The sequence below is a fragment of the Macaca nemestrina genome, chromosome 8 (assembly GCF_043159975.1).
Source record: "Macaca nemestrina isolate mMacNem1 chromosome 8, mMacNem.hap1, whole genome shotgun sequence".
Lineage (NCBI taxonomy): Eukaryota > Metazoa > Chordata > Mammalia > Primates > Cercopithecidae > Macaca > Macaca nemestrina.
The window spans coordinates 58,639,599-58,666,967 of NC_092132.1; the positions used below are offsets into that span (position 1 = coordinate 58,639,599).

Sequence of the window (27,369 nt, forward strand, 5' to 3'; positions counted from 1 at the left end):
AAGTTAATATCTCTTAAGTAACTCTGAGCCTCTTCCATGAATACATTTATTTGATCAAACTTCATGTCTGATTTTATAATATTTTATCACAAAATACCACCAAGTCTTTTTGAATGGTTCGTAGAAAATTCATAATTTAATGTACTTTTAAGCTATTTGAGGTCAAGAACAAAATTGAACCCTCAAGCTTTAACTGATTCCACAAGTACAAGAAGTAGAAGTTATGCATTTGACTTCCTGTCTACAATTGTTGGTTTCAACTGCAATTATTCTAATGACTCATATGATAACCAGATTTGGAGAAAGCACTGTAATCAGGGATTGATTGCCCTAAGTGTTCACCTCCAGAGTCTAGGACGTGATTTAAGACTCAAATGAAAGGAAAACAATGGTTTAAGTCTGGACTTCAGTAGGCATCAGTCCACGTAACAAAAGTACCAGGCTGAGGGACACAGCAAGCCTTCTATTCAGGGCAAAGCTAATTGGAGAAAGGTTTTACTTCCCCCAGGATTAAGATACAACCGGTGGCCACATGAAAGAGCTCTCAAGGCTGTTGCACTTTTACCTACTTGGAGCTCAATACAGTGTTTTTCTCACACTAATGAGCAATGCATTTACTCACATGCTTTTAAAATTAGAAGCAGAGGGTATTTTTTAAAGTAATGAATGTTTTGCTTAAACCGTACCAACATGTGTTTTGAAAGGAACTGAAAATGTAACATATGGTTCATGTAGACTTAAATAGGTCTTGTTCAGACATTAATCTGAGGGGAAGAGAGGGGCTGTTTGCCTAGTTCGCCTCCTTAGGTACAGCAGTCTTTACTCAATCATCAATCTATTCTTCTTACATCAGCACATTGGGTTTTAACGAGACCTGGAAAAGTACTTCACTCCCTACTTTATAAATATAATTTTTAAAAAGATTCACTAAAGGATATAAACTACAATATGAGATGAATTGTGTTTTGTTTATTAACAGGTAATTTATATAAGAAAAGATAATTAAATCACCATATTTAGCTCACTGTCAGTGCAGGGCCTCAGTAAAGAAGGTTCTGAAGTTAACAAGTCTTCCTCATCAATGACCAGGTGAAAAGTTAGCCAGGTGTAACAGAAGCAGCAAAAAATTTGTCTTGATTTCTTCAAATGAGCATCTGGTTCTGCATCACCCACTATTCCTAGTCTGTGTCATACTATAATCCACATCATTTAAACTAACTCCATGCGTTGGTGCAAATACAAATTTAGAAAACCCAGCAACTTACTCTCTCACTGTCCACCTAAGGCCAAAGCCTGTGCTGCTATATGTAAACCACCTGCAGTTCCACCCCAGAAGGATGTAACTCAGGCTATAACTCCTCTCTGAACGCCCAGCGCTCATGTCGGCCGTGTCTCTGATATCCAGCCTGTCTTTGGTATTTGGTGTGACAATGTTTTGTCTGCAGCATCTCTTCTGTTTGCAGCCAGAGAATATTTTCCGTTTTTAGGGGCTTACATGAGTATATTAGGCACACCCAGATAATCCAGGATAATCTTCCCATTTTAAACTCTGTAACCTGCAGCATTCCTTTTGCCATGTAATGTAACATATTCAGAGGTTCTAGGAATGGGAGCACAGACATTTGTAGGTGGGGGGTGGGGGAGGTCATCTGCCAGCACCGTTTGTTTTTACTCACACCTGAAGTTTATTTGCTCTGGAGAATTTAAATAGTTTACTGGTCCATAGTATAATTTGGACTGGTAAACACAGTGAAGGACCAAACAAAACTTAAATGATGAAAATGAAAACTTCCAAGACCTTAGGTTTAATTGGCTAAAGAAGAAAGCTGCCTACTCACTAACAGAAATACATATGAGAATTCAACTTAAAGTGAAATATTGGCAAAGGACTTCAGCAGTTAATTAGAATTCCTAGGCAATTTGCTTCTCCCAAGATGTATTTTGAGAGGTGTGGGGAGGAGTTTATTGACTGTCAGCTTTAAATGCTTAGACATGCTAATTTACATTAATTCTAAATCTAATTTTTAGTGCCAATCAGTCCTTAACTACAGCTTCGAATACCACATTTCTAGTTTGTGGGTTGCTGGTGACCTCTGAATGAAAGAGACCTTCTACCATTCTGTCATTTGATGACACAGATGTTTCTTCAAAAAAAAAAGAAAAAAATAAACGATATTTTAAAAGTCACTAGTTGTTTGAAACTCCTAATGCATTTTTCCATTGTAACAAAGTTAAAATTGACAGTCAGATGACAAAATAGCCTCAAGAATTCAATTTAGATTATAATTTATTTAAGACCAGTGCTGTATGAAAAGAACTATGAAACTAATCAGTGAGAAATTGTACTCTCGACTTCCAGCTTGAAACACATGACTGCTATAGTGTCCCTGACATTGTCTCAGCGTCCCTTGGTGGACCAAGTGCCAATCAGTTAGAGAGAAACCTCCAAGTCCCTGACGTAGCTCCCAAAGCCTGGGCAGAAGTCCTTCAGAGCATTGCCTTAAGAGAAGTGGGGAAAACGACAAGGTTTTCCATTTCCATTACAGCCATATTTTCATCATCCCTGGTTAACAGGATAGGAAAATACAGCCTAATGAATTTTTCTTCTCCTTCTATTCCCATCATAAACACAATCTTTAATTCAGTTGACCCTAGGACAACAAGAATTTGAACTGTGGTAACACTTATCCCTGGATTTTCTTCCTTCTCTGCCATCTGTGAGACAGTAACATGATCTTTCCTCTTCTTGCTCCTCCTCAGCCTACTCAACATGAGGACAACAGGACGTAGACCTTTCTGATGATCCACTTCCACTTAGGGAATAGTAAATATGTGTTCTCTTCTTTATGATTTTAATAACGTTTTCTCTTCTCTGGCTTGCTTTATTTAAGAATGCGGTATGTAATACATATAACATGAAATACGTGCCCATCGATAGGAACAAGTAAGGCTTCTGACCAACAGTAGGCTATCAGTAGTTAAGTTTGGGGGGAGTCAAAAGTCATATGCAATTTTCAGCTACACAGGAGGTCAGGCGCCCCTAACCTTTACATCATTTATGGACCAACTGTAATTTGCAATAAATTTTGGCTGCTAGAAATAATAAGAAATATTAGTTTTTATAATATTTATTATTTCTCATAGTGTAATTTACACGTCCACAATAGGAAATTTGAAAAATACCACAAAATAAAGGTAAAAATGACTTAAAATCACTCAGATATAACACCATAGCTACTGATTCTTTGTTGAAAAATACAAATCACTGAATGAATAAATTCACAGTATAAGACCCGAATGGGGCTTTATTTGGTTGTACAAGCTCCCTGGCAACAAGCAGTAGTCTCCCCAGCACTGGCTCCTACTGTACAGGCTGCTGAACCAAAGCATGGATTAAGTTAAGAAGAGGCACAGTAGCAATCAGTTACAACAAAGCTTGAACTCGGTTTCGAACGGCCTTTGAGCAGTGTCGAGGTTTCCACCCATAAACATGCACTCACACTGCCCTCTAGTGCCAGTCCACTAGACATCATGCAGCCACACAGAACAATTGCAAAGCTTAAAAAAGATCAAAGGATAATGATGGCTAAGGGGTAGACGGAAGTGATGAGAAAAACAATTAAATTGTGTGCACTCAGTGAATTCCTATTCTGGGAAAAATAAATTATCATAAAGCACTTATTTTCCTCTCCTCCTTCCACTTATATTTTTCTTTACCAACACAATACACAAACTCTTTTTTTCATTTTAACCATGCCTGTAAGTGGAAGGAAAAGAGTCCCTATAATAAAGCTATAAATAAAGAATTTCATGTTATAAATATTTAGATATATGTGGAAGACTAATTAGTCTTGTTTTAAGTAGGAATCTAATTAATAGAAAAAGAACAACATACTAAAGAAAAATGAAGATGACATTATGAAGCACAAGAAAATAAAACATTATTTTTAAAATTGTGTTAGATGGTAAACAACTGTATGTAAAAGAAAGAAAATTGTATTTAGCTCCTTATGGCATGCCAAAAAGCCTAACAGATTTCATATGGATGAAGTTAAAAGTAAAATCAATTTTTAAAAATTACATAAAAATTAATCTTCATCAAATATATGAAGAACTTTCTAAGGTGGAAGAAGTGACAAAGGCAAATATGAATAATTAGACTTCATCAAAATAAAAACTATCCTATTTTTAAAAATAGAGCAAGACATGAAAAACAGAGAAAATATTTAACATATATATTAAAAGCTTACCCAAAGAGATTTTTTTTAAAAGAATATGACTCCAAAACCAACAATTTACAAGTTAGAAAAAAGTGACTTATAAGTAAATGTGCAAGCATGCACCTTGAGAGTAACCTAGAAAATGCTCATTAAAATTACATGCCAATTTTTGGCTACCAAATTAGCAGAAATGTTTTTAAAATACTACTCAATGCTAGAGAAGGGGAGATAAAATAAACATTCTCAAATGTTAATGATACTTCTTCAGAAAACCAATGAGCAGGTATCAGAATTCTTATAAATATCTATATCCAAAAATATTCAGTGCTACTATTTGGGAGAATTTATTACAGGGAAATAATCTCAAATGTATAAAATCTTCATGGTCAAAGATGATAATTAAAACATCTTTGTTGCAGTATCTGTATTAATACAAAATATGTTCATTACCTATAAAAATATAAAATGTGTATTCAGCTTAAATGCCCAATGATAGAACAATACAGAATAGCCTTAAGAAGAATTGTCCTCCTAGTGGATTCTGCCATGCTGCAGAACAGATTACTGATTCATCGATCTTCCGAGCCCTCAAGAATGGTAAGAAGATTTATCTGTGCAGCCAGTGCCACAAGACAGTTGCATCTAGTCTCAAACAGCTTCATCTGTTTACCTCTTAATGTCTTAAAAATAGTTACTTTCCAATGTGCTATAATGTGAGGAAAAGGCAAATAACTTTTTATAGCATATATTCAATGTGTTTATTACACAAGCATTAAAATATTTACAAAAAGTTATATTAACAAAAACATGTTCGATTGTTAGTAACAAAAAGAAGAATACAGGGCTGTCCATATCAACTAATCTCAAATATATATTTTCAAACTGATACATAAAACAAAGACTTAAAGAATATGCACCAAACTTTTAATAATAATTTCCCCTGAATAGTAGACTTAAAACTCATATTTTTCTTTTCCTTCACGTTTTTGGTATTTTCTGAGTCCTCAATAATAACTACTCATTTTTGACCATTAAAAACTAATTTTTAAGGTTCTAAATGGTAAAATTCATAACAAATGAGTATAAAAATACTGAAGGGGAAGTGACTGTTTCGCAGTAGTTACCTACTGAATTATTTACAAAGTAAAATCTACCATGAGATAGTATTATAATGACTGTCCAGTAAGAGAGCTATGTTTTAAATATATTATTGCACTGTTCGGGCTTTCACTGGGAGAGAATTTTAAAAATAATAAACAATGCATTATTGCACAGTTATCTTTGTTTTTCTAATCTTTTAAATTACTTCAAGCAGTCCACAGACAGCCTATCTTCAAAAACTGAGTAATTATTTATCTAGATATGATGTAGAGAGGATTCTTGTTTAAGTGCAATTGAATTAGAAGATTTCTGAGATGTCCTCCAAAGCTTGTCTTTTGTGCCCCACTTCACAAAACTTAGGGCTTATTATTGGGGTTAGAGCCCCATATTTATTTCAGGAAATACTTCAACACTGAAAGAAATTAAATTCCATACATTCTGTAATATTACCAATGTTGACATATTTTGCCAATTTAAACTTAAAAATTTGAAGTTCCAGTTTATACTCTCCACCCTTCTGCTTGCCAGAGATTTTTCTATAGCCAAGGAACAGCTGCATCTAAAAGATGAGAGGGATAGGAACGATGTGCATAAATTTTAATTGAAGGAATTATGAGATCACAGCTAGTAAAATAGAAAATAACAGGTTCATTTGCATACCTTCCCAAAGTATAAAAACTTAAAGCATTTATTCTAGGCTGTGGAGGCAGGGATTTTAGTGGAGCTGGGATTCAATATTTGCAATATTATTTATATTTTAAACTATATTGACCATGATAATTATCCAGAAACTATTAAGATTGGGAATGATTCAAAAACATTCCTTCCCGCCGGGCACAGTGGCTTACGCCTGTTATCCCAGCACTTCGGGAAGCTGAGGCTGGCAGATCATTTGAAGCCAGGAGCTCAAGACCAGCCTGGCCAACATGGCAAAACTCCATCTCTACTAAAAATACAAAAATTAGCCAAGCGTGGCAGCACAGTCTATAATCCCAGCTACTCACAAGGCTGAGGCATGAGAATTGCTTGAATCCGGGAGATAGAGGTTGCAGTGAGCCAAGATCATGCCACTGCACTCCAGCCTGGGTGACAGAGCAAGACTCTGTCTCAAAAAAAAAAAAAAAAAAAAAAAATTTCTTCCCCTTGGTCTACCAGTCCATCTACTTTCAGTTCAGTCCACTGGTTTTGATTCATACCATAACCTGAGGGTATTGGAGATGTGAGGAGAAAAGGAAGTAGAATTTAAACAATTTAATCTTGTTAATTGTAACCAAGAGACATTTTGTAAATAGAAAATAACATTAGAAAAAGAAGTCTTACTCTAAGAAAAATTTCCAGAATTTTTACCACGACTATCACTTAAATACAACTAGTTGAAAGTATTCATTCAGGGAAATTTCCTAGTGGTAAATTTTCATACATTTAGTTGAATGGTTATTAGTATTAAAAAAATTGAAAATGGCAGGCAACATATTTTAGTAATTCCTAAGATGTCACACAAATGCCTCAGATAGAGGTAAGTTTATCACTGACAAATAGGAAAAAAAGCATAAAGAGCTTCAGATGTATGTATTAGTTAACTGAATTAAACCAATTAAGAATAAACATTGCATCTCATACAATGTTGCTCTTAATCTGCAGTAATTAGTTTTGGAAATGCTTAGGTCTCATTTCTTTGAAGTTACAATAAAAATTATAGCAAGTTAGTATCTTTGTATTACTCAAAAAGAAATTGAACATGTTAAACAAAATTTTGTGGGGGTCTTGCCATTTTATTTGGCTTGATTTGAATTGAAAGCAAAAGGAGAAAGAAAGAGAGATTGGATCACAGAGGGAGGAGAAGAGGGGAGGATGGGAAGGAGAAAAAAAGTAGGAAAGGAAATAAACTGTATTTTAGGTTCCAATTGTCTCTCCTCTTAGGGAGGCTAAGAAGAAAGATTAAAGAATTCACCACCTGCAAAGATTGGAAATTATAAGCATTGTTCAAATAAAATACTTGGACAACCCTATACATTTAGCAAAAGGGATCTAATACAATGAGATTGAAAGTATGGGCAATTAAATTTCTATCCAAACTAACTGCCGTTTTCAGACAATGAAAAACTTGAAAGCTTTCAGCAGTTTTTCCTTGTATTGATTGTTGTGGATGTCAGAACATTGTCATGAGCCATCATCATATATCATATTCAACAAGAATCCATAAGTACCAATACATGGCTCATTGGAAATGGTACTTATATGCAATATATTAACATTCAATAGTCTTATTTATTTATTATTTTTGAGAGAGAGACAGATGGGTTCTCACTATGTTGCCCAGGCTGGTCTCAAACTCTTCACCTCAAGCAATCTTCCATCTTGGCCTCCCAAAGTGCTGGGATTACAGGAATGAGCCACTGCACCTGGCCAACATTCAGTAGTCTTGATTTTATTGTTTACTTATAAAATTATGGCCAATTAATTTATATCTAAATTATTAATTATTACATAAGATTATAATGAAGATTTTAAAATTCTGTTTTAATTTCCAATATGATACTAAGATGCAATAGATGGAGTTTAAAAAAGAGGTTCAAATTGTAAGGATCTTGAAAACATGCTTTCAGAAGAAAAATCAAGTTGTGAGAGTAACTTTACTAACCTTCAAAATATAAAGGTGTACTCCAATGATCACTTCCTCCATCGTTGATTAATAATTGTAAAAAAGCTGTCATTAGCTGAAAAAAAATAAACCCAGCACCTAGGACAATAAATACTTGCCATATACTCCCATATAGATGACAGGTCTCTGACTTGTTTACTGCCTCTTAGGAGCTTACAAAACTAAAGTTCACAATTAATGGGGAAGGGAGGAGACAGATGACCTTCATTGCCTTAGTTATAAACTTGCTTTGGTCTATGGTGATCCTGTGTTAAACGTGAAATAGAATCTATCATCCTGGCTCTCAGAGGCCCTTGACTTCATTCTTTAAGTGCTTTTCTTACTTATTTTCAAACCTTCACGTCTCTCACATTGAAAATCCCAACTCTTAATACCCTCTCTAACAAACTACCCCTTCCCACTAACCACCACCATCTACCTCACTCTATCATCCAAATCTGTTTCAAGATATAAAAATCTTGGTAATTTATATCTTAACACAAATTACATACTACCTCTTCAAAAAGCAGTTAAGACTGATTCTAATTGTGGGATGAAAGCTTTTTCCCTATGAAGAAATTTAAATATCATCAAGCATGTGGAGAGGTGCTAGCAAGGGAATGGAGCAACGAATCGAATTCCATAGGTTATTGTTTTCTCTTTCTTTGTATAAAAACGTCCTTGCCCCAATTAAAGCCTCCACCAAGTACAAGCTTGAAATGTGCTTTTTATTCCACTCATTAAAGAGAATTAATTACCCTAGACTATAAAGTCATAATAATGTTCATACAAAGGTAGATTCAAATCTGTTATTTGGCCCTGATGAAAATTATACTTATATTTGGTTTTCAAAGAATATCTAAATAACAAATGACATTTAGAAGAATCTTCATTTACAAATAACTTGAATCTGCTGTATACAAATAAACGAATTCATTTTCAAAGAGGGTTATGATATAGAATCTGGAAACTATAGGTCACACAGCTTTATCAGATCTTTGGCAGAACACCAGAATCAATGACTAAATGTGATTTTTGAGCACTTAGAAAATAAAAGGTTCCCAAATGTCCATCAATGATAGACTGGATTAAGAAAATGTAGCACATATACACCATGGAATACTATGCAGCCATAAAAAAGGATGAGTTCATGTCCTTTGTAGGGACATGGATGAAGCCAGAAATTATCATTATAAGCAAACTATCACAAGGACAGAAAACCAAATACCACATGTTCTCACTCATAGGTGGGAACTGAACAATGAGAACACTTGGACACAGGGTGGGGAACATCACACACCGGGGCCTGTCATGGGGTGGGGGGAGTGGGGAGGGATAGCATCAGGAAATATACCTGATGTAAATGACGAGTTAACAGGTGCAGCACACCAACATGGCACATGTATACATATGTAACAATCCTGCACATCGTGCACAGGTATCCTAGAACTTAAAGTATAATTAAAAAATAAAAAGAAAAAATAAAAAGAAATTTAAAAAACAAATAATAAAAATAAAAAGTTAAAAAAAATTATATGTAAATATATATATATATAAATTGGTTTGTGTGTGTGTATATATATGCATACAGCACTGGAGTACCCAGATATATACAGCAAATATTATTAAAGAGAAAGATAGGCCCCAATACAGTAATACCTAGAGACTTCAACACCCCACTTTCAGCATTGGATATATCTTCCAGACAGAAAATCAACAAAGAAACATTGGACTTAATCTGCACCACAAACCAAATGGAACTAATGAATTTTTATGGAACAGTTCATCCAATGGCTATAGAGTACACATTCTTCTCCTCAGCAAATGGATCATTCTCAAGGGTAGACCATATGTTAGGCCACAAAACAAGCCCTTAAAAATTGAAAAAAAAAATGAAATTATATCAATTATCTTCTCTGACCACAATGGAATAAAACTGACAATCAGTAACAAGAGGAAATTTAGAAACTATACACACACATCGAAATTACACAAAATGCTCCTGAATGACCCATGGGTTAATGAAAAACAAAAGAAAAGAATTTAAAAATTGCTTGAAGCAAATGATAATGGAAACACAACATACCAAGGCTTGTGGCATATGGTGAAATCATCAGTACTGAGAGGAAAGTGTATAGCAATAAGCACCTACATAAAAAAGTAGAAAAACCAAGTAAAGAACTAGAAAAGCAAGAGAAAGTAAAACCCAAAATCAGTACAGGAAAACAAATAATGAGTCAGAGCAGAAATAAATGAGATATAATTTTTTTTAAAAAAAGATCAATGAAATGAAAAGTTGGGTTTTTTAAAAAGATAGACAAAATCAACAAACTTTTAGCAAGACTAAGAAAAAAAGAAATACCCAAATAAATAAAATGAGACATGAAAAAGGAGGCATTACAACTGATACTGCAGAAATTCAAAGGATCATTAAAGGCTACTATGAGGAACTACATGCCAATAAATTGGAAAATCTAGAAGAAATTGATAAATTCCAGAAAGAAACTGTCTCAAAAAAATAAAATAAAATAAGGCAGGCCTGTGGTATTCTGTTTGCTACTTGGCATCTTGAAAGGGACTCGACAAAAGGAGTGATTCCAGGAAGGGCACCCACAGTGATAATGAAGGGGTCTTAATATCATGCCACATACAAATATCCTCAGTAACATGGCATCCTAAAAAAATTAAAGCTTATGATTGGAAGGAAATGATGATTATCTTCAGGTAATATTTGTCCATTTTATGGAAGAGGGGTTAGATTTGTGCTATGTCGTTTTAGAGAACAAATTAAGGATCAACATACAAAATTTATTGAGTATCATCTTAGTACGGGTTCACAATAAAAATCTTCCCAGTTGAGAGAAGAAGAAAACAAATGCCACCCAAAACATATCTCTCCTGGTCCTCTCTGAGCTCCCATAAGATCTAAACTCCTTTTTCATCCCATAGTTCCCTCCATTTCTGAAACTCATCCACCTTTTGCAATCATCTGAAGCCCTGTTTGGTTTTTGAAGGTTGCCTGATAATTCCTTTTTTGTTACTCATTGTGAATGTCACACAATTCTGTAATTGTATTTTTCATTTTGATATTAAATTATTTAAGAATAAGTAATGTGATTTATCTTCTTAACATATTTGGATATCTATTTCATAACAGGCACTCTATAAACACTTTAGTTGGAACTCAGCACACTACAAGGTTATCCTATACTGTGCTATGCTTCATGGGGGCAAGGTCTTTATATCTCCAGCTCCCAGTCAAAGGCCTAATACATCAATAAATGTTTATTGAGCGAATGAACAGTGGTGGACTTTTACAAAGTAATTGATTGAGGGGAAATTCATATAACACACAATTAACCAAAGTGCACTGATACATTCACAACAGCATTTAGTACATTCACAGTGTTGTGCAACCGCCACCTCTGTCTAGTTCCAAAAAGTCTCTATCACTCTAAAGTAAGATATTTTACCCATTAAACAGTTTTTCCCCATTCTCTGCTCCTCCCAGTTCCTGGTATTCAACAGTCTGCGTTTTGTCTCTATGAACTTGTCTGGTTATTCATATGAATGAAATCATACCATATATGGCCTTTTGTGTCCAGCTTCTTTCACTTAGCATAATGTTTTTGAGGTTCACCCATGTTAGAGCATGTATCAGTACTTCACTCTTTTATATGGCTGAATAATGCTTCATTGTGTATATATTGTATGTTTATCTAATGATGGACATTTGGCTGCTGGCCACCTTTCAGCTACTGTGAATAGTGCTATTATGAATGTTCTATGGTTAATTTTTTGAGAAACTGCCAAACTGGTTTTTATACTTTAGTGACTGAACCATCTCATATTCCCAACAAGGTACGAGGGTTCCAGTTACTCCACAAACTCACCAACACTTATTGTCCATTTTTCTTATTATGCCCATCCTAGTGAGTGTGAAGTGGTACCTCTGGATGGTAGGTTTTAAAACACTCTGGTGTTTTGAACAATCTTTAACATCTTCAGAGATGACTTTACTATGAAGTTAATAAAGCTTAAGCTTCAGATTCTTTCAATGAAGATTCTACATTGAAATTAGAATTTATAATTTTCTATTCTTTTTCTTTAAAAGAGACATAAAAATTATGTAAGTTCCTGGCACTACAAAACTTGAATTTTCCCGCATACAAGCAAATACAAATATCTAGTTCATGAGCGTAAAAGCAATATACCTTTCTCCAGCTGTGGTACTGTGATCTCTTACTTCCAATGTCACCATAGTCACACTTAAAGCCTTTATGACAAACACCTTATCCCCTGATTAAAAAGTTTAAGAACCTAGTACCACAGATAGCATGGCAGGAACCATAGTAATCCCAGCCTCTTATCAATTGCAGAACACCCTGCATTCAGGTTACTGCTAGAAAGCCAAGTACAGATTTCAGTTTCCAAAAGGATTCTTACACAGTTTTGCTTACAATTGTCTCTTCTTCTCAAATATCAAATTAAAAAGAACAGATCTGTAGGGTGTCTGCAATATTTTAAGGATGTCATATCTTTTACACTGCTTTTGCAGTTTGCTTGTAGCCAATGGGATGATTCTGTCACATTCACTAAGAGAAATCAAGTTGCAAATGCAAATTTATATGACTGTTGATGTCCTCAATTTATATAAAAATCTATGATGCGGCCGGGCGCGGTGGCTCAAGCCTGTAATCCCAGCACTTTGGGAGGCCGAGACGGGCGGATCACGAGGTCAGGAGTTCGAGACCATCCTGGCTAACACGGTGAAACCCCGTCTCTACTAAAAAATACAAAAAACTAGCCGGGCGAGGTGGCGGGCGCCTGTAGTCCCGGCTACTCGGGAGGCTGAGGCAGGAGAATGGCGTAAAAACCCGGGAGGCAGAGCTTGCAGTGAGCTGAGATCCGGCCACTGCACTCCAGCCTGGGCGACACAGCGAGACTCCATCTCAAAAAAAAAAAAAAAAAAAAAAAAAATCTATGATGCACATCCAAGATCTGTACTGACTACAAATAGATCGAACAGTGAGCTCCATTAACCATGCCCATATGATTTATGAGTAAGTTTTACAGCTATGTGCTGTTATGCCCTTCAGAAACTAGGCTATTTGAATTGAATATTCAGTGTAATACAGTATGTGACAGACTATACAAATTATTTGCACAAGACATGGTAAGTAATTTAGACCGTAAAATTTGATGACAATGTTCATCAGGAGAGTAGCCTGCCTCTCTGAATAGCCTTCGAAATTTATGTTATAGTACCATATGGTGTTCTTCTTTTCTACATTTTCCTCTTGAAGATTCAAAGTGTTTTCCCATAGTTTATTATTAATACATTATTCTCCTCTGTAAAATATTAGCTGTACTTTACATATAAGCAAACTAAGTTTATGTCATTCAGTTTAAATATTAACAAATTCACCTTCCGGCACACACTGCTAACATAAAACCCTAATAACTATATTCTTATTTAGTTGTGTTCCATATATTCTAAATGTTCTCCATTTTTTTAAAGAGAAGATATTCATTATGAGACTAGTTCTGCCTCTTAAAATCAAAATACTCACTATTTAAAGCTCAATAAACATTGAGTTCTAATTATTTTCACTTCTCTCTTCTGTTAACTCAGTCATAATTTGTTTATACCTTCTATCACCTATCTGCACATATGACTTTTCAGTAAGATAGACCGGGCTTTGGTTCATTCATCTGAAAGGGACCTAACAAAGCCATTGAGTTTTGCGAGAATCATTAGTGATCTAGACACAGCTAGCATTCCAGAAAACACAGGACTTTTTACCCTTCTCTCAAGAAAAGAGAAAGGATATTTAAGCTTTCGGGGGGAGGAAGTGTGGCTCTTGCCAACATTTTACAATATAAAATTGCAAGACTACTCTTATGAAACAATGTTTCTCAAACTTTGATGTGCATATAAATTAACTGAGGAGCTTGTGAAAATGCAGATTCTGATTCAGTAGGCCTAGGATGGGGCCCAGACAAGTTCTCAGGGGATGCCAATGTGACAGGTCTGTGGACCACTCTGAGTGGCAAGGTTATAGAACTCCAGGTTCTGCCTAAGTATGCTCAGCATTAACTAAGCAAACAGCCTGCCCTCGGGTTAATGAGGCCTTTTCTATGAATTACAAATTTAATTTGGGGATAGATTTGCATGCAGTTGTAAGAAATAATACAGAAATATCCCATATACCCTTTACCCAGTTTCCCCAATGGTAACATCTTGCAAAGCTATAGTACCATAATCTCACAACCAGGATATTGACAATGAAAATTCACAACCAGGATATTGACAATGATAATCCACTGATCTTATTCATATTTCTGCAGTTTTACTTGTACTCATCCATGCGTGTGTGTTTGTGTATGGCATATTTAGTTTTGTGCAATTTTATTTCTTGTGCAAGCTCATGTATCCCCAAACCACAAAATTCCGTGCTGCAAAGATCCCTCATGTTGCACTGTTATAACCACACCCAAACCTGATCCCTGACAATCGCTATTCTCCATCTCTACAATTTTGTTATTTCAAGAATGTTATATAAATTGAATCATACAGTACATAATATTTTGAGACTGGCTTTTAATCAATATAATTCTCCAGAGATCTTTTCAAACTGTGTGTGCATCAAGAGTTTATTCCTTTTTTTTTTTTTTTTTTTTTGGCTAAGTATTCCATGACATGAATGTACCAGAGTTTAACCATTCACTTATTGAAAGACATCCAGGTTACTTCCAGTTTGGGGTTATTTCGAATAAATCTATGAATATGTGTGCACAAGTTTTTCTGCAAACACAAAGTTTGTATTTCTCCAGGATAAATGCCCAGGAGTATAATTATAGAGATCATATGATAATTGCATGTTTAGCTTTATAAGAAACTGTCAAACTGTTTCCCAGAGTGACTGTACCATTTTACATTCCAAGCAGCAGTGTTTGATTGATCCAGTTTCTTCCCAGGCTTGCCAGCATTTGGTGTTGTCACTATTTTTTATTTTAGCCATTCTGATGGATGTGTAGTTATAGCTCATTGTGATTATAATTTGCATTCCCCAGTAGCTAATGATGCAAGACACCTTTTCATGTACTTATTTTCCATCTGAATATCATTTTCTGTGAAATGTCTGTTCATGTCTTTTACCGACTTCATAATTATATTGTTTTGGTATTTTGCTGTTGAATTTTGAGAATTCTTTATACTCTAGATACTAGACCTTTGTCAGATAGGTAGTCTGCGAATATTTTCTCCCACTCTGTAGCTTGTAGCTTGCCTTTTCATGCTTTTAACATAATAATATCTTTCACAAAGCAAAAGTTTCCCATTTTGACCAAGTGCAATCTCATTGATTTTTGCTTTTATGGACTGTATTTTTAGTGTCCAACTTAAGAACTCTTTGCCAGCCATAGATCCAGAACTTATCCCTATTGTTTTCTAAAACATAAATATAATTTTATGTGCTCCACTTAAGTCCACGATCCATTTTGAGTTAATTTTTTGTATAAGGTGTAGGCTTAGGTTGAAGCTTACTTTTCTTGCTTCTGGCGGTCCAGTTGCTCCAGCACCATTTATTGAAAAGGCTATCTTTTCTCCTTTGAATTGCTTTTTTATCTTTGTCAAAAATCACTTGGTAGCTTTTTAATGGTACATGAATATCCTGCAGGCCTGTTCCCAGCAGCAGATAACTGACACCAATCAAGACTTATGACAGTGACCTAGTCAGTATAAATGTCTTCGTGAAAATATAATTCCTAAAAAATGAAAAAAAGTTATTACCATCTGTTTTCATCTCAAGGAAAGTTTCAATATAGAGTCAGACTATCAGTACAGGTCTCTGGCTGAGTTTCGGCAGTTATCAGCAATTTGTTTAATTTTACCTTACTCTTTTTTGTTAATCTACTTCTAATAGACATTTCCATCATCCTTCATTTAGTGGTTTGAAGGTCAAAAAACATTTAAATTTCACCCACATATCCAGGACCTGCTTGGATATGCTTAGTTTGGCTCTTTAGTGCATTCAGACCAACTCAATGTATCTTCCTGGCTTTTTGTTTAGAAGAAGAAGAAGAAAAAGAACCAGACATTAATTTGGCACTCAGAGTATCTCTTAAATATATGCACTGTACTCTCCTTTATTTTAACATCAAACTGAATATTCATTCTCCATTCTTTCTTTATTAGGTGCTGTTAATTCTCTACCTGAAATAAAAATGATGTCTCTCTCTATGCTTTCAGAGAAAGAAGCTGTGTAAATATTTTCCAGTCAAGGAAGTATAATTCTGAAAACCATTTACTACCCACTCACTCTTAAAGAAGAATCGACCCAAGAACTTTCCCAGTCAGGCACTGAACCTCCTAATTTCTAGATGGCCAAAAACTGGGATCGTGGTGCTCCAGGGCTCTGACAGCTGACCTCAACCACACACAGGTCAACAGAGTTTAGACCTCTGTCTTACAGTCCTGAATCCCAATGTGCAGAAGCAGGACCTTACTCCACATTTCTGTTTATTGACACCCTGACTTCTTCCCCCTTCCCTACTCTGATTTCCTTCCGTCTGTGCTCATTCTGGTTTCTCTAAGGCTCACACGCGATTTTGCGTTATTGACTCGGACATTCTTGGTTTTCCTGTTTCTACAAATGTCCTCCGTTTGCATTTAGATGATTGAATTGTTTTGAATGGAATCCCTCCCTTCCAGGAGCTCTTCACACATCTCTCCTGGCATTGCGATGAAAGAAGACAATCTCTGCATCACGTACTTCTGCTTTTATCTCCAGACTCCAGCCACACATCCTGCTACCGAGGCAATGACAAATCAACCTCAGAAGTACTGATATTTGTTTTGGGGAGTTGAAGTACCTCTACAATCCCCCTGTCAAACTGGCCTCTTGCTATCCCCTGTTTCATTCCCAATTTACTCATAGCTGGAGAAGTTGCTGACCTAATTGGTCAGAAGCCAAGATATTCATCCACCACTGTTTAGTCGTGGTTGGGATTGCTTCGCCTCAAAGGCAAGAAATCAGGACTTACTTTTCTCTAGGTGTTTCCATCTGCCATTCAGTAAGTCCACCTGGGCATGAATTACTTCTTAGAGGAAGTCCTCACTCAAGATAGGTAGGTGGGTAAGTAGGCCCACAGTCTGACCTGTGGAAATAGCATATTTCTCTTCATTATGTGGTTCCAAAATTTAGATTCAGGAAAAGGTCAGCAGATCTACTTTAGCCTGAAGACCTACACTAAATTTCTCAATAAAACTTTTACAGAGCTCTACACGCTACACCAAGAAAAATTTCAACTTCTTCATTTGCTTTCTCTTTTTAAACATTTTTACCTTTTACATGATATTCCTAGTGCAAAAGGAAGAAGCCACCACTGAATAGCTGACACAAAAATGGAATTTGCTGCTTTCTTAGCAAGGAAGAGTTGTGCTTGGGAGAAGGTGAAGTCTTCCTGAGCAAAACAAAGAGATAATCTTATCTAGGGTTTGGCAACATGGAGTTCAAAGAAAATTTATTTTCCCTGGGAAATTTTGAGATATTGCTCCATTAGCTTCTAGTGTTCAGTGTTGTCAATGAGAAATCTGAAGCCAATTTAATGTTTTTATAAGGTTGTTGTCTTTTTCCATCTCTGGAAGCTTTTAGAATTTTTCTTTTTAATTTTAGTGTTCTGAGATTTCTGACAGTGTGCCAAGTTTGAGTTTTCTCTTATTCATCTCACTCACCGCTCATGACCTCTTTGCATCTGAAGATTTGTACATTTCTTCAACTCTGCATAATGTTTCTCTACAGTTTCTTTGATTTATCTTCTTTTTCCTCTATTCACTCCTTTGGGAATTTATACAGGTGTTGTAACTTCTAGATCTATTCTCCATATGCCTTTCTTACCTGATGTAACTTCAGTCCTGTCTTTGCATACTTTTACACCCGTTGTCCTGTTCTACACTGAGAAAATTCTTCAACTCACTTATTCTCTCTTCTGTTGTGTTCATTCTGTAGTTTAGCTAATCTCGTATCTTTTTGTTGTTGTTGTTGTTGTTGTTTTTTGTTTGTTTTTTGGATAATCAATTTTTTGTCTTCAAGTCTCTTATCTATTCCCTTTTGCAATAAACTATCCCAATCAACATATAATAGATATATTTTCTTACCTTTATGAAGATATCAAGCTTTTAAAACATGTCATCAGCTTTGTTATTCTGTTTCTTTAGATACTGGGGTTTCTTTATTTGTTTTCTTCAGTGCTTCTCATAGTAGTGATTTCATGCAATCACTTGGTAATTGGGGTTTGTGTGATCATCTTTGTACTAGAAATTGTGCCTATAACTTGTGTAGATTTGTAGTGGACACAGAGCAAACAGTGGGAGCAGTTTACCTTGGGGGTAGAAGCATTTATCAGTGTTTTTAAGAATTATTAGCACATGGCAATAATAAAAATCAAACCAACTTTTAGGTGTTTTAGGAGTTCTTTTAAACTTCCTACAGACAATGTCCCCCATTTATTGACTACACCTGGGGAAGATGAGTCCCACAGCCTCCTCTCACTTCACCTCCCCTCGTCACCCCACAACTTGGTATGCCATTGCTGTAGATGATGTTCAGTTGACCGTATTCTTTCTACACTGTGAGGGAAAACCACTGTCAAGAGTAGTATAAGACCAACTCACTGTCTGGGCATAGAGTTCCCCATTCCTTTTGATTGTTGCCATCCTCCTAAGATACAGCTCTGCTTCTCTAGTTCAAATTCTCTCTCACCGCCTAGAGGAAAATGCTTCTGCACTTATCAACTGAATGCAGGTTTGGTCAAAAGGAGAACAACCTACTTCATTACTCTGAATGCAATTGGTGTGGAATCACCTCAGTGGTTGACTATGGCCCCTTCTGGCCCCTTGTATTCACTTCCTCCAAGGGTAAAACTCTCCCAGAACCCTCTCACTTTGCAATGAACATCTACCGTGACTGTTTTGAATGATGGTTTTCTTCATTAACATCAATGCTGTTCTGAGCATTTTACAACTGTGAGCATTAAATGAGCTAACATATGAACCCATATGCTTTCTATCTTTCAGAAATGTCTCAAATTTTCTGGCTTACTGGTGGCAATGTCTTGCTTTCTAGTACCGTAGAGTTTTCACAACATTTTTTTCAGTCATCTTGGGATTTATGGCATTTGGCCTAATATCTTGATCTAATTTTTCACCTGCTTCTTAAAATAGATTTACCCCTTTTATCTTGATATGTATGTATTCCAGGTTAGTCCACTTGAGCTTCCATAATAAAATACCACAGACTGAAATATCACAGGCTTAACAAACAGAAATGTATTTTCTCACAGTTTTGGAGACTAGGAGTCCAAGATCAAGGTGCTGTCAGGTTCAGTTCTGGTGAAGCCGCCTCTCTTCCTTGTAGATGGTTAGTATATGGCTTCCGTCTTGCTGTATTTTCACATGGACTTTCCACTGTGCGTGAGATGAAAGAAAGTGCTCTTTGGTGTCTCTTCCTTTTCTTATAAGGACACGAATCCTGGCCCAGCGCAATGGCTCATGCCTGTAATCCCAGCAATTTGGGAGGCGAAGGTGGGTGGATCACCTGAGGTCAGGTGTTCAAGACCAGACTGACCAACATGGCAAAACCCCATCTGTACCAAAAATAAAAATTAGCCAGGCGTGGTGGCAGGCACCTCTAATCCCAGCTACTTGAGAGGCTGAGACAGGAGAATTGCTTGAACCCAGCAGGCGAAGGTTGCAGTGAGCCTAGATTGTGCCACTGCACTCCAGCCTGGGCAACAGAGCAAGACTCTGCCTAAAAAAAAAAAAAAAAGAAAGAAAAAGAAAGAAAAGAAAAGATGACACCAATCCTATCAATCCTATCAGATTAGGGCCTTATCCTTATGACTTCATGTAACCTTAATTCCTCCCCACAGGTTGCATCTCCAAATTCAGTCACATTAGGGGTTAGGACTACAACATATGAATTTTGGGGGAACAAAATTTAGCCCAGAACAAAATTTAGAATGCACAAAATTTCATTCTAATGAAATAGGTTTTAAATAAAGAAAACATCAATAAACAAACTAATAAGGAAGAGTATAAACTAATAAATGTAAAAGTGTGTGTAAAATGAAAGAGAGGAATGTTAACTAAAAATCTTCAAAGTGAATACAGAATATAATGACCTTTCTTGGTGCAAAGTAAGTGCACAATAAATATTAGTTGAATAAATGAATGAGATGTTCAAAATGCACCTCATAAGACACCAAGACACCAATTTGCAGGGACATTGTGTCAAACATTCTTTGACTCTTTCAGGCTGCTACTCAACAAGAAAAAATGGTAAAAACACAGTCACCCTACTTGTTACTTTCCCACTCTCAAAAAAATACCTGAAGCCATTGGAGAATTTTAAATGCTTATTGAAATTAAATATATTAGTATTATGACTATGTTTATGCTGATATGTTTATTCATTCTTTTTCCAATTGCATTTAGATTTTGGAAGGATTGCCATTGGTTGTGTGTGTTGATTTTTGTGTATATAGGCAGGTATGTGTACATATGGGTGTATAAGATAAATTCACAATCTATGAATTTTTGTTGTTGTTGTTACTTTAGCCTTAAAATAGTCGCCTAACTTCAAACAGGGTTAGGTACCATTACATTTTTGGGCCAAAAGAATATGATTCACTAGTAACAAAAATAAACAACAGAGACACACCTCCAGCACTTCCAGATTAACAAAATAAATGCTCTAGAGAGTAGACTGCTAACAGGGGGTGTGGAAACAAGTGTTGGAACCATAAATGCATTGCAGCATATTCTACACAGATCATGAATAAGTCAGGTTAGGAAATTGTGCATCACAACATCCATATGTACATTACCATATGTACAAACTGATGTGTACCAACAATACCACAATGCACAAGTGAAATGTGGTAAACAACTCAAAATCTTCACAGCATTTAGAGGTGAATGTGAAAAGGGAGTGAAGTAAGACTCGGTTGAGTTATATCCATACTTTCCCAAATTTGCCTAAAATGTATAGGCTTTATGGTAGACTGCCACATACTTTAGCAAAAATCATAATTTTTTACTACTTTCACTCAGAAATGTATTCCCACCAAAAATACTCATGTATTTAAAGTGGGATTTTTTTCAGATATAACTTCTGAGGGCAGCTGTCTGAATTTATCATTAATTATTGCCTAAATATGGCAAAAGAAAAAGGACCTGCTTCTTTCTCCCCTAAAAACTTCCCAAATTAGAATGCAATACTCTTTGCCTAATTCGTGCCTGTTATTCAACAAGATAGAAACAGTAGGTTTTAAAAAATTGAACCAACTGGGATTTTTGAGAAATGAGTTAAGTCACTGAAAAATGAATTAATTCTTAATTAAGAATTGAAAGGAATCTAGCAAAGTTTGCAAAAGAAAATAATGAATAGAAATTCAAAATACTATTTAGAGAACAAACACAAGATTCTACATACCTGTTTTTACAAAATACTTGTTAAGACAAATGGGGATAAAATGACAAAATGTGACGGCATTACACATCTCCCTAACCAATGTTCTTAAAGATGACCAGTGAACTCCTACTTGCCCCCTCCTCTAGCCCCCATCCTACTCACTTTGTGTGCAGCATAAGATGCCACTGACCTCCTTTTTCAAACTCTTACCTTCTCTGATTTGTTTGTGACATTTGTCTCTTTTAGATCTATCTCTCTAATTGCTACTTCTCAGTTCCTTTTCTTATGCTATGCTGTAAATGTCAGTAAATTCCAAGGTTGCAACTTCCCAATTTTTTCTTGTTCTATGCAGGCTTTTACTGGTAATCTCATCCACTATATCATTCCCACCATATCCTCTAGACAGGTGATTTCAGCCTAGTTCAATATCTACTACTCAGTCCTCCCTTCCAATTTCCAGACCCAAATTCTCAACTGCTTGCTGTACCAAATGTATTGAAAGAGACCTTGATTCTTACGACTCAAGTTTAACATCTGCTAAACTGAATGTATTGCTATTTCTCTTACAACTTATGCTTCCATATGAGTTGTCCATGTGGTACCATAATTATCCGCTTTGCTAACTCTGTTAGTTTCCTAGGACTGCCATAACAAATTACCACAAACTGGGTGGCTTAAAACAACAGATACTTATTTTCTCGCAGTTCTGGAGGCCAGAAGCCTGAATTCAAGGTTGGTCCTTCTGAAAGAGCTGAGGGAGAATTCGTTCCATGCTCTCTCTCCTAACTTTCGGTGATCACCAGCAATCCTTTGTGTTTTCTGACTTAGGGATATAGTGCTCCAATTTCTGCCACTGTTGTCACATGGCATTCTCCTTGTGTCTGTTTTCTGTCTTCAACTAGGCTTTTTAAAAAAATTCATACTGTTCTGATTTATTCATCATCCGTGTACCTAAGAGACTTGGCAAACATAAATTAACTATATGTAAATTACTATATTCATGAGCAGATGCAAAAATAGGAAAGGCACCATTAGTGTAAGGGTACTGGATTGCAGTTAATAGGCCACTCCAGAACTTAGGCTTCTTATAAAGACCTCAGTCACTGGATTGAGGGCCCACCCTACTCCAGTATGGTTTCATCTTAACTTAAATAGTTATATCTATAAAGACTCGATTTTAAAATAAGGTCACATTCTGAGGTTCCAGGTGAACATGAATGTTGGCAGAATATTATTCAATGTAGTACAATGACCAAACATGGAATTCCCTACTCTGACATTAACCCACATATTTTAAGTTGACTCTCTCCATTCTTCAAGTCACACTTCCTTCTTACTGCACCTAATTATCTTCTTTCTTTTTTCAATTATTTTTCCAAAGCATAGCTAATCATGTCCCTCTTCTGCTTAGAATTCTGCCTTGGTTCCCCATCAATCTCAACTGATCATGCAAGCCAAATTTTAGGTCACTTGGGATCGTATGTTAAAATGTTTGAACCTTTATTGTATTCTATTAGGCAGTAATGAACACCATTTTTCTAAAGCTGTTTCCTTTGCTTTGAATACTTTCCCTATATGTTATCAAAGTGCTGTCCATCCTTCATGATTCAACTAGGATACCACCTCTGCTGTGAACTCACCGCTGATCACCACCCACTCATGTTACCATGCCCATCAAAATTAGTCATCTCTCCATGTTATACTAAAGCAGCAATCTTAAACTAGAGAATATGTTATCCCTGCATGCATGTGAAAACTTTCTTAGAGTTCTAACACAGATAGTTTTAAAAGAACCAATTTCAAGATCCACATCTTATAAATGTTCTCTTTCTTAAGACTAATAATATTGAGTACAGCTGCAGACTACGTGTTTTTCTTTCGTATCTTCCCTTTCACAATGGACTTCCCTCCAACCCCACCACTTTACCCCCAAAAATAAAAAACTTAACTCGCCTCACCCATTCCAATCTTACTAGCATTGCCCTGGAGGGTAAAAACTTCTGTAACCCTAATTGTTAATTATACAATTTTTTGGCCTGTGCCTCAGACTGAATTTAAAGAAATAAGGAAACTGCTATTGTTCTTTTCTTTTTCATCAGCTTTTTAAAAAATGAGCTTCCCTTGTACCTATATCAAAAAAAGTCACAAATTTTATTCAAACAATAACAAATCCTTTATTCTTTCATAGAGAGATATAAATAAATTTTTAGTCTCATTCTTCTCAATAAAAGATGGTTACTGACCATCTTTGGTGACTCACGTCTGCAATCCCAGTACTTTGGGAGGCTGAGGAACCTACTTCAAACCAGGAGCTCCTGGCTTAAAGACCAGCCTGGGCAACAAATCAAGACCCCATCTCTACAAAAAATAAATAAATTAGTAAGGCATGATGGCACACATCTGTTGCCAGCTACTCAGGAGGCTGAGGTGGGAAGATTGCTTGAGCTCAGGAGTTTATGGCCTCAGTGAGCTATGATGGTGGCAGAGTGAGACACCAACCATAGAATAGAATAGAATAGAATAGAATAGAATAGAATAGAATAGAATAGAATAACAACTATCCAATATGAGTTTCCTTCTATGTTTATCAACATTTATAGAATCGGTCAGGGACAGTGGCTCACACCAGTAATCCCAGTACTTTGGGAGGCTGAGGCAGGCAGATTGCTTGAGCCCAGGAGTTTGAGACCAGCTTGAGCAACCTGGTGAAACCTCATTTCTACAAAAAATACACACACTCACACACAAAAGAAATGCCAGCACTCTGGGAGGCCAAGGTAGGTGAATCACGTGAGGTCAGGAGTTCTAGACTAGCCTAACCAACATGATGAAATCCTGTCTCTACTTCAAAAAATACAAAAATTAGCCAGGTGTGGTGGTGTGTACTTGTAACCCCAGCTACTCGGGAGGCTGAGGCAGCAGAATTGCTTGAACCTGGAAGGCGGAGGTTTCAGTGAGCCGAGATCCTGCCACTGCTTTCCAGCCTGGGTGACAGAGGAAGACCCTGTCTCAAAAAAATAAATCAATAAATAACCAGGTGTGGTGTTGCACACCTGTAGTCCCAGCAACCCAGGAGGCTGAGGTGGGAGAATGGCTTGAGCTCAGGGAAGTCAAGGCTGCAGCAATCTATGATTGTACCACTGCACTCAGGCTTGGGCGGCAGAGCAAGATCCTATCTCTCACACACACACACACACACACACACACACACACACACACACACACACATATAGAGTTAAATTGTAGGATATTTTTACTGTTTACCAAAACTTTCATCATGGAATTACGAGAAACAATGCTTTACAAAACATAAAAATTAGTAATATAAATAAGAAATAGCAAACAGAGCTCACATGAAGCATAGTTATATAAGGCAAATTCACTGGTTTTTTCTTTTATCTCTTTTGGATTTTATCTCTTGATGTATGTTTCTTCCTTTCTATTTGCCTTTCCTGTCCCATCATAAAATTACCCAAAGAAAAATACATTCATAGCTTCTATATGTATATATGCAGAGGAGAAGGGCAAGGATCCTAGAAAAGAAGCTGGAGAAAGACAAGAAGATGAAATAAAATGACATCATAATGCTCCAGCTAACATAAAGACAAAAACGCATAGTAGTTAAAATATAGATACGTATTTGATATGCTTGCATTCTTTTCATATGAATTTCAGCATTTTAACAATGAGGTGGGTTTGCACACTACAAAGTAATATAACTAAATGGCAATTATATGGTCAATTAGGGCTTATAGATAATTCAGGGAAAGAAAAAATATTCTCCTCAGATCTTGGGACATTAGAGAGTTTGGCAGTTTGAATACCTGACTTTATAGTTAATGATTCACCAATCTTCAACTTAGCTTTTTACATATATTTTAAAGCACTCAGGCACATCAACTAAGGTCGAACAAATAGTTAGAAGTAGTGGGTATATTTACTCAATAAGCATTTATTTAAAACCTACTTTGTGCTGGTCTTATGGAGAATGAAGAAAAGACATAGTTCCTTGCTTTGAGAATCTTACAGTCTATGATGATGTTATACACATAAATCACTTCAAATATTCCATATTCACTGATGAATACCAAGTTCTTATTGCCAGAACTGTATTTCTGAATGTCTCCCGGATATTACAAACAAGGTTTTATCACACAAGGTCCTACAAACACCTCGAACTGAAGATACACAAAAAGTAACTAATTTTTTCATGCCGCTACTACATACAAACATCTGCTTCCTGAATTCCTATTTATATTGATGTCATCCTCATGAGTCTAGTCTCTTGTAATAGAAACTCGAGTCGTTCTTGATTTCTTTGAATTATCCGAAAGCTCCATGTGTGGCTCATTAACCTATCCTCTCACTATTGCTAATTTTTCAAAGTTCAATGCTGTCTGCTCAGGCCTTTTGTCTGCTTAATACTCTGCATTGGGTCTCTTTGCCCACTGCTTAATGTCTAAACTCCTCACTAGATCACATGGGACCATCATAACCTGGCTTCACTCACCTTTCCTTTCCAGACCCAACCACCATCACTCCTGCCACCCTCTGCCACCTGGCCCCCTACGCACACACTTATACTCTGTTCCAATCACACCAAAATTTGCTGAACATGCCATGTTCTTTCATGCCTTTGAACATATCACTCTCCATGCCTAAAAGACCAGTCTATCATTTATCTGTCAAAGATATGCTAGTCCCTTAAGACAGTGCACTTCCTCCACAAAGCCCCGCCTTGACACCCCAGGCTAAGTTCAGTGTGGAGCAAAGTACTTTGCACATGTTTTTATTATTTATCATTAGCTATGGATTGACATCCTTGTTTCCCCTATTAAACTATGAACAACTATCGGACCTGCCGCTGTCTAACTTGAATTTCTATTTGCAGTACATAAAGTAGAAACTCAATAACTGCTTGATGGATGAATAAACTTCTAAGCACACCAAGATTTTAAGAAGGAATCTGTGAAATTATATCTATGACAACAAGTCTTAACCAGAAAAAAAGTTATTCTGGCTTTACAGACCTAGTGTCCACCTATTTCTGAACCATTTAAGATGAATCTGAACTATTTTCATTGCCTCTTGGTCTCCACCATCCTTACGCAAGCTTATATATGTCTTAATGTGACATACTTGGAGATCTTGATTCTGAGACAGGACCATCTACCTTTGAAAGAAGCATAAATCGTACTATGATAATGAGGGAAGAGAGAAAAACACTGATAGTCTGGGAATCTATAAACAGTTATAGATGTGATATATTTGTGGGCCACATAAGGAAGGGGTTCATGGAGAGGGGAAAATCTCATACTGAGATTTTCTTAAGTGGAATCTACAAGTTACCCAGATCCACTGTGAACCCCATGGGCTGCCACTTGGAGGTGAGATAGGAGGGGCAGATATGAGGAGATGAGAATGGATGGAGCCTACATGGGCTCATGTAGACCCAATGTCAGACATTGGAAGGAAGATAGACAGTGAGAGCTCTGAGGAAAATCTGTGAGGAAACTCAGGTCTTGATGAAGTATCCTAATGTCTACTCTACGCTCCATGCTGGGCTGTTTGTATATTTTCTCAGAATGGAAGTTCATTGGTTAGGGACGGTGGCTCATGCCTGTAATCCTAGCACTGTGGGAGGCCAGAGCGGGCAGATCACCTGAGGTCAGGAGTTTGAGACCAGCCTGGCCAACATGGTAAGACCCAGTCTCTACTAAAAATACAAAAATTAGCTGGGTGTGGTGGCACACACCTGCAGTCCTAGCTACTTGGGAGGCTGAGGCATGAGAATTGCTTGAACCTGGGAGGCAGCGATTGCAGTGAGCCAAGATCATACCACTGCACTCTAGCCTGGGTGACAGTGTGAGACTCAGTCAAAAACAAAAACAAAAAAACAAAAGGAAGTTCATTGAAGCACAGCAGCTAC

General features: G+C 36.5%; 1 protein-coding gene and 1 long non-coding RNA gene across 4 annotated transcripts in view; one reads left to right on the forward strand and one right to left on the reverse strand.

The window, feature by feature from the left end:
* Positions 1 to 27,369, forward strand: part of LOC105477158 (cyclic nucleotide gated channel subunit beta 3) — a 158,976-nt gene that overhangs the window by 37,069 nt on the left and 94,538 nt on the right. The window lies entirely within an intron of this gene.
* Positions 1 to 27,369, reverse strand: part of LOC105477156 (uncharacterized) — a 104,958-nt gene that overhangs the window by 34,429 nt on the left and 43,160 nt on the right. Inside the window, exons 2-5 of one of the 3 annotated variants that reach the window (XR_011606912.1) lie at positions 18,125 to 19,432; positions 17,312 to 17,430; positions 17,011 to 17,124; positions 15,512 to 15,732 (exon numbers count right to left, since the gene is read on the reverse strand). This is a non-coding gene — a long non-coding RNA (uncharacterized lncRNA). Of the gene's footprint in view, positions 1 to 15,511; positions 15,733 to 17,010; positions 17,125 to 17,311; positions 19,433 to 27,369 lie in introns of all 3 variants that reach the window. The other 2 variants (XR_011606911.1, XR_011606910.1) reach the window with 2 other exon arrangements.